Source organism: Pteropus alecto, unplaced genomic scaffold (assembly GCF_000325575.1).
Source record: "Pteropus alecto unplaced genomic scaffold, ASM32557v1 scaffold47, whole genome shotgun sequence".
Classification (NCBI taxonomy): Eukaryota; Metazoa; Chordata; class Mammalia; order Chiroptera; family Pteropodidae; genus Pteropus; species Pteropus alecto.
Window position 1 is genome coordinate 869,262 of NW_006440131.1, and position 8,281 is coordinate 877,542.

Genomic DNA, 8,281 nt, shown 5'->3' on the forward strand with positions numbered 1-8,281 from the left:
AGATTATATTAGATTCAGTTGTACATAAAGAGATTAGAAATCTATATAACTCACAAAATGATCACTCCATTAAATCTAGTACCTCTCTTGCCCCTTACATATTTACTACAACATGATTAACTATTTTCCTTATGCTACACTTTAAATCTCCATGTCTATTTAGTAACTATCCATTTGTACTTCTTAATCTCTTTGCTTTTTTTCTCCGTCCAACACAACTCACCTCCCATCTAGTAGCCCTCAAAATATGATCTGTATCTATGAGTTTATTTCCACTTTTGTTGTTGTTGTTGCTCGTTTTGTTCTTTAGATTTCACATGTACATGGAATTATGCGATATTTATCTTTACCTGACTTATTTCATTCAGCGCAATACCCTCTAGGTCCATCAAGAAAATGTCTTTTTCCATCCCCTTCCTTTTAGCCCCTGTGTGTCTTTTAATCCGAAGGGAGTCTCTTGTAGGCAGCATATGTAGGGATGTTGTTTTCTTATACATTCAGCCACCCTATATTTCCGTTAGAACACTGGACTATTTTCATTTTGAGGTACTTATTGATAAGAATGTAGTTATTACCATTCTTTATTCATGTTTTCAATACATGCTTTTTCTTCTTAAAAATGTCACTCCAACAATTTCTGTAATACTGGCTTGCTGTCGATGAATTCCTTTAGCTTATTTTTGTCTGGGAAGCTCTATATCTGTCCTTTGACTCTAAATGATAACTTTGCAGGATAAAGTATTTTTGGCTGTAGAACCTGGGTTTTTATCACATTGAATATTTTGTGCCAAGTCATTTTGTCCTGCAAAGTTTTCTTTTTTTTTCTTTTGGAAAATCAGCGGTCAGTCTTATGGATGCTCCCTTATAGATAACTAACTGCTTTTCTCTTTCTGCTTTTAAGATTCTCTTTTTGTATTTACCTTTGGAATTTTGTATTTACTTTTGGAATTTTAATTACCTTTGGAATTTAATGTGCATCTCTTTGGGCTCATCTTGTTTGGAACTCTCTGACCTTCCTGGAGTTTTATAAGTATTTTCTTCACCAAGTTAGGGAAGTTTTTCATCATTATTTCTTTAAATAGCTTTTCAACTTCTTGTTTTCCTTCAGGTACCCCATGGCATGGATATTTGTACATTTAATTGTATCCCATAGGATCCGTACATTGTTATTATAGTCTTGACTTCTTTTTTCTTTCCATTCTGATTGAGTTTCCTTGGTTTCCCCATCCTCTATATCAGTGGTTCAATTCTCTTCTTTATCCTTTCTAATGTTGATTCCTTCTAAAATATTCATCTCAGGTAATGTGTTCTTTATTTCTGACTAGTTTTCTTTTATAATTTCCATTTCCATTTTTATGTTTTTTATCTCTTTGTTAATATTCTCACTGAATTCATCTACACTTCCTCTAAGTTCATTGAGCATCCTTATAATCAGTGTTTTGAAGTCTGCTTCTGTTAGATTGCTTAACTCTATTATTCCTGGATCTCTCTTCTGTTCTCTCATATGGTTTCTGCTTCTTCATCTTCACATTTTGGCTGCCTTTCTGTATCTATTTCTATGTACTAAGCAAAGTTCGTAAGTCTCTTGGTCTTATTACCGTGGCTTTTTGTGGTAGGTATCCAGCAACACAGTCCTGAGAGGAATTCAGCTACAGGCCTAATTTAGCCCCAGCCTGTGCACTTCTGGGTCCACCTGTTAAGATTTACCAAGCCAACCACAGATGCTCTGCTTATTGTTGCCTCCAAGCCATGCCAGAAACGCAGGACAACTGCCCCCAGTGTGAGTCTTGGAACTGCTCAACAAGAAGCACTGGACTCGCCGAGGATACAATTGGATGTGGCTTATGGGGCTACAATTTGGGGAAGGCAGAGTTTCAGGGGATTTTCTGGGCAGAGCAACCACTGTTATCCAGTTTATGATGTCTCAGCTATGGCAGCGCTGAGTCAACACACTGGGATGAGGAAGGGCTCAACAGAGGAACAATGGATGCCATCGGCACTTCTGCCGAGGAGATAGCCTCGCCTCCCATCTTCGCTCCGACAACTCAGTGTTCCCCTGTAAGTCCCTGTTAACCCCCATGAAGCCGACCTAGTGCTGGTGCTCAGAGTGAGCAAGTCTATCACCACAAAAATCTGCTCTCTGGACACGGCTCATTTAAGAGGCATCTGTAGTTTCTGGCTATGGTAGTCTCTGTACAACTCAGCCTCTCAGGACTGGCAGCTTCACATCTTCGCCCCACTCCTATCTTTTACTATTGCAAGGCGATTTCCTATTTCTCTCCCTAGTTGTAGTGTTTCTGTTCCTCTAGATACTAGGCAACTTTCTTTGCTGTTTCCTCCATGTTTCTGTCGCAACTTTAATTTTGTCTCAAGAAAGATGAATAAAGCCTATATCATCCACACCATTTTTTCACCCTTTGTTTTACTAAAATCTTTAAGTTTCTTAAATATTTCAAATTTCTCTGCATAAGGTTACAGAAGTCCTTATGCTCCTTTCAAAAGTTTGAAGGACAGCCCAATATTTCCTCAAAGTTACCTTCTCTAAAATAACAGAATGCTGCTTTCATTCTTTTATATTCATACAGATCTTTATATTAGATGATACAAATTTCAATGTTTTCTCAATCCCTTTACCTTTTTCACCACAGCATAGGGAATGTAGTCAATAATATTGTAATAACTATATATGATGCCAAGTGGGTATTAGACTTACTGAGGGGATCATTTTGTAAATTATATGTCTAACTACTATGCTGTATACCTGAAACTAATGTAAAATAATATTGAGTGTCAATTGTAATTGAAAAATAAAAATTAATTTAAGAAATTTTAATGATTTAATCACACCTGCTTTATTTTCTCCTGAAAATTTTTAGAATAGTTTTCATCTCATGTAATTTAGGATAAGGAAGCTCTATTCTGTTTGTAAAATGTTTTTATATCAGTGATATCACAGCCAATATCCGAATGATTAAAACCTCCACATTTTAACTTCTAACCCATTTCAGGCTTCTCTTATCAATGAAAGTATTTCTGGATCTACTTTCCCTTACTGCTTTTTAGTATTGTAATAATGTAGACAATATTACTGTTATAATCTTCTAAACTCTTAATGTGTTAGTTAAAATATTTCAAAATGTTGCTATTATGCTTTACAAATTCAGTATTCTCTCTTGCCATTTTCATCATCCTACTTTCTTTATTATTTTTCTATTTCCCTAGTAGATATTTTTCTCCAGTTTTATATTTTGTACGTCTTTATATTATTAAATCTTTAAAATATCTAGTGAAAATTGCACATTATTGTATTATTGATCTTAAGAGGACTTAGAGTACAAATCTTCATTTTTTTTATTAGTCCCTTTAATGTATAACTTTGCTATGCCCTCAGTGAAATATAAAGTTTGGAGGATAAGAGCTGTGACTTTTTTATGCAGGACCCGCACATTAACTTTTTTATGTATCATATATCTGCAAAACAATAAATAAAAATGCATATTATCTATATATTTTCCAAAATGTCAATAAATTTATCTTCCCCCATTCTGCCAAACACTCTGGAGTTTGCATATGTTTTCTCTGAAATTATTCTGTTTGTTTAAAATTGCCCAAAATATTCCGCTTAAAGACCGCGTAATCCCTGGCTCATCTCTAAAATCTTACTCATGGGTGAATCATATCCCAACTGGTTTATTTTGAAAATAACAAATCAAGACTAAACAACAGCAGCACATCTTTTGTGCATTTATAAACAAAGTTTGAAATTCTCAATTTCAATCTTTTTATTTTTGCATTGGCAACTCCAAGACGCAGTTGATTCATAAAATGGAATTTAAAGAAAACTAAAAAAAGTTCTGCAGGTTGTGTTTGCTAGATCCTTGTCAACTCTTGGGAGGTGGAAGGATCGTATATGGGGAGAGAGAGGGGATGGAAAATCTCACACCTTTTTTTAAAAAATGAGTTGCTGTCCCTGCCTTCCTCAGTTGTACAAAGCCAGAGTTCATGTATGTATACCAAGTAATAATATCAGAGAAGGGTAATAGGAGGATTGTTTTTGTGTAAAGTGGAGAGTTTTATTGGTGATCTTCTGGGCCTGAAGGAGAGAAAATAAGTCCATGATTTGTTTCTGTCCTGAGCTTCAATTCCCTTAATGACTTTAGGTTTTGTTAACATCATGCTTCTATACTCACTAACTCATCTCTTTGCTTTTAGAACTAACTTGCTTCTTTTGTCTATAATAAAATATGTATACTCACTGATATTAAAAAGATCATTTTTGACAAAGAAATTTTCTGGAACAAGCTATTAAAATTCATGGGAGGCATAGAGAATTGTAAGCACTGTGGAAACAGGGGAGTTACCTGGGCTTATACAAGCATGTGCTGTAGAAATGGAAATAGCAGGTTGAAATTGAACATGGCAAAATTTAGTCTGAATGTCAGGAAAAGTTGTCAACTCTGAGATTTAATTAGGTAGTAGAATAGTTTCCCGAAGAAATGGCAGAAAATTATTGTTGGAGCTATTTAAAATTGGCCTGAAGAAAGCACTAGGGAATATACAAAAGGGGGCAATCCTTCACAGATTCTGGAAGATTGATGTAGATAGCAATAGGTCTTTTGCATTTCTAATGTTCATGACCATTATTCTAGCATTTTACTTCACAATGCTTGCTAAATTTGTTCTCTTTACCACTATAACCCTACAAATCAGAACATTACATTATTCCCACAAGGATATCTACAGCTCCTTTAAAAAAAAAAAGAAAAGAAAAGAAAAGGAAAGGAAAGAAAAAAAAAAAAAAACAGTGATCCAAGCTGAATATTTTCACTTAATTTATTAACCACATTATCTGTTCTTTTTTTCCTTCCTTCTTTCCTTTCTTTCTTCCTTCCTTCTCTTTATGATTGGGCACAAGAAATCTTTCCAGGAGGCTCTGATTAATATGCTTTTCTTTCTTATGTCTCATTGTCTCATCTTTATGTGTGGATCAGGAATACTTACTGATTTATTGATTATTTTAACTTTTCCTATTTTGAACAATAATCAGTTCTTTCAATCACTCATCTACTTTTCATTTTTCATCTGAATAACAGTCCAAAAGTTTTTTTAGGTTTTTTTTTTTTCCTCTTTAGTTCTCTTGTAAAGCCTTCTGGCTATGCTCATTATCATTACATTTAGGATTTTTGTTTAGCTACTGTTTGTTTATTTATTTATTTATTTATTCCCATTAAGTCTCTGAACAAGAGAAGACAATAATAAACTCTGAAACTAGATGAGATGCTACTGATAACTATTTCTTCAATAGCCTTTACAGCCAAATCAATAATTCTGGTTTGTATAAAGTATGTGAGTACTTTTTTTCTTTGAGAAATTATTTGATCATACTCAGAAAGCTTGGAGTGTATTCTATTCAGTTACAAATCTCTTGTCTTTTAGCAAAGGTGTAAGAAATAAACCCTGAAAGTTACCAACCACACACCAAAGTATACCTTATAGGCATACAGTATTCTAGTAAATTTTGGGCTTCTCTCTTTGGACTTTTTCAGGCACTTTGAAAGTTAGAGGAGTATCTCTATACCCCTCCCTTAATTCTCTTTCTAATAATAATATCTAATAACTAAAACAAAAACTAGACTACACTAAACAATGTGTTAGGTTCCTTTCATGAACTATGACTTTGAATCATCACAACGACCATGTGAGATAGGTGTTCTTATTATTCTCATTTTCAGTAACTTTCTTGAAAATGAGAATAATAAGAACACCTATCAAAATTACATAGTTAGTAACTAGTAGAGTAAGGCTGGAATACAGATAGTCTGACAGCAATGTACATACTTTCAAAACCACTGCACTGAAATAACTAAAGTGCCTCTAAAAGGGGAATAAAGATTCCTGTACAATGTTCTGAGTTTTGAGAACTTAAGAATAAGTTCAAATGAATTATCTTCACTATGATAATGTATGCTGCAGTGATATATGCAAAGACAAGACAAATTATTTTAATATTTGATATTTAAATTCAGTATATCTTTTTGTTCTCCCACAGATTTGATTTCCATTGTCTAGAAGAGGTTCAGATAAACAGCAAGTTGGGAAGTTCATCATTCACCACATGTACCCAATGATTAATGATTTGGAGACTCTCAGCTTTTGCATTTTAATCACAATAACTGCTATCATAGTCAAAAATTTCAAACCTTTTCATAATTTCATAATTCTGTAAAATGTAATTAGGTCACCACCAAGCCATTTTTTTAAAAACCAGAATAACCTTAATTCCCTTAAGCTATCATTATATTATATACCCTTGAACTATTTAGGGACAATAGACATATTCTAAATTAAGTGTAAGTGTCGTTCTTGTGGAACAGTATAAGTAAAAATGAACAGAGCTTGGCAGAATTTAATCAATGCTTTACAGAAAGGAAGAATCATATTTGCTATTTTGCTTCTTATTTCCATTGTTTTAATTATTTATGATATTATATACAATTTTTTAAATTATTTTTTCAAAATACCATTGCATTGCTTAAATCATAATCAATTCCATCATTTAAATTTAAAATACTTATTCTTTTATAATCTTTATTACTAATATATGAAGGTTACAGAATATCTAAACACAGTAAACAGATATGCTTCATATTCAAATTTGTTATTATTATGCAGTGAATTTTCTAAGTTCTTTTTAATAATCAGAAAATGCTAGAAGTAATATCAGTCTAAGGGGAACAAATTAATTAGTAATAATGACAGCAGCTGAGAATGTATCTTAAAGCTGTTTTTGCTTCTGTCAATATTAATGAAAACCATAGTATCAAATGATAAAGGTAGCTTTGAAGGCGTGAACACTTTTTGTACCAGAAGCAAAGATATATTATTATTGGTCAGTTAGAGACAATAAATCAGCAAAAAATCTCTTATAAGAAATTTTATGTACATGAAATAACTTTCTGCTTTTGGTCTTATGTGTCCTAGGCTAGGTAATTTTGAAGAGTTGTTACTAATCAAGAGCCAATTTTGAAGTGAAAAATTTAAAAATTCTAGATAAAATCTGAAAAAAAGGTAAAGAATCATTGTAAATATTTATTTCCATTTATCGTTGGGTAAGAGAAATTTTAAAATATCATCCTTCCCCCAAAAAGTGAATTCAATTTTGTGAAAGTTATAAACTATCATTTAAAATGCCATACAGACAAATGTTATGAGAAAAATTTTGTGAGCTAAATTATTATTCTTTCTATTATAACAGGAGCTGAGATTTCACTGGAACTTGGAATCCACGTGGATCTACGGAGTTGAATGAAAGGCTGAGAATTATAAAAAATAAACTATAGCTATGAGTCTTTTTGAATTAGTGTGTAGTGACGGAAATGGAGAAAATAGGGCCCTAACAAAACTATCAGACCAAAGAAGTTGAAGAGAAGAAAAATACTAATCGATTACACTTATCTACAGTCCAAGCTAAGTTAAAATGTAGAAGAATCAGGAAGGAAATGAGAAGAAATGTCTGTGAATAAAAGCAATCCAATATGGAGAATTACTAGGGCAGGAATTCTCAGCACATTTTCAACATGATTGATAAGAGCAGAGCAGGAAAATTGATGTCGGAAAGAAATTCTCCAAGACTGCAGAATCTTGGTTTGAGATGATGATGATGATGATGATGATGATGATGATGATGATGATGATTTTAAAGATAGAGACTTTCCTTACAAAAATAAATGACAGACTTTTTATAGGCTTCCTGATAAATCATAATCTAAGGCTCAACTATAATAGAAGTAAGGTTAATTCAGCTGTAAGAATTAAAAGAATGCTAATGCCGAGGTTTTTTAGCAGTTTATTATAATTCTTTGTAGTTTCAGTACTATTTTTCTTTGTATCTTGTCTTACGGGCATTGGTCAGCCCGAGATATAACACTACTATATAATCCCCATGGACCCGTTTGTTCGTCTTCAGAGTTTGGGTAGCCAAGCCATCTCTGATTATTTTTCTTAGAGGGATTATCGTTGCAACTATGCTCTTACTTGGTCTTCCGATAGGGTTAAAGGGCCCACATTAATTGCGGTGGATATAACTTTTGCCCTTTTCCAGAGATAATACTATGATAATTGACTAATTCTATCCTCTGAATATGTGCCTTCCCATGGAGACATAATGTTGGATGCATCAGAAAGTCTCAAGTCTAGCAGGAAGGGTTTGGCACACTGAATTCATATCTATGAAATATTTTTTCTATGATCTATATTATACACAGAGAAGAAAATACCCCAG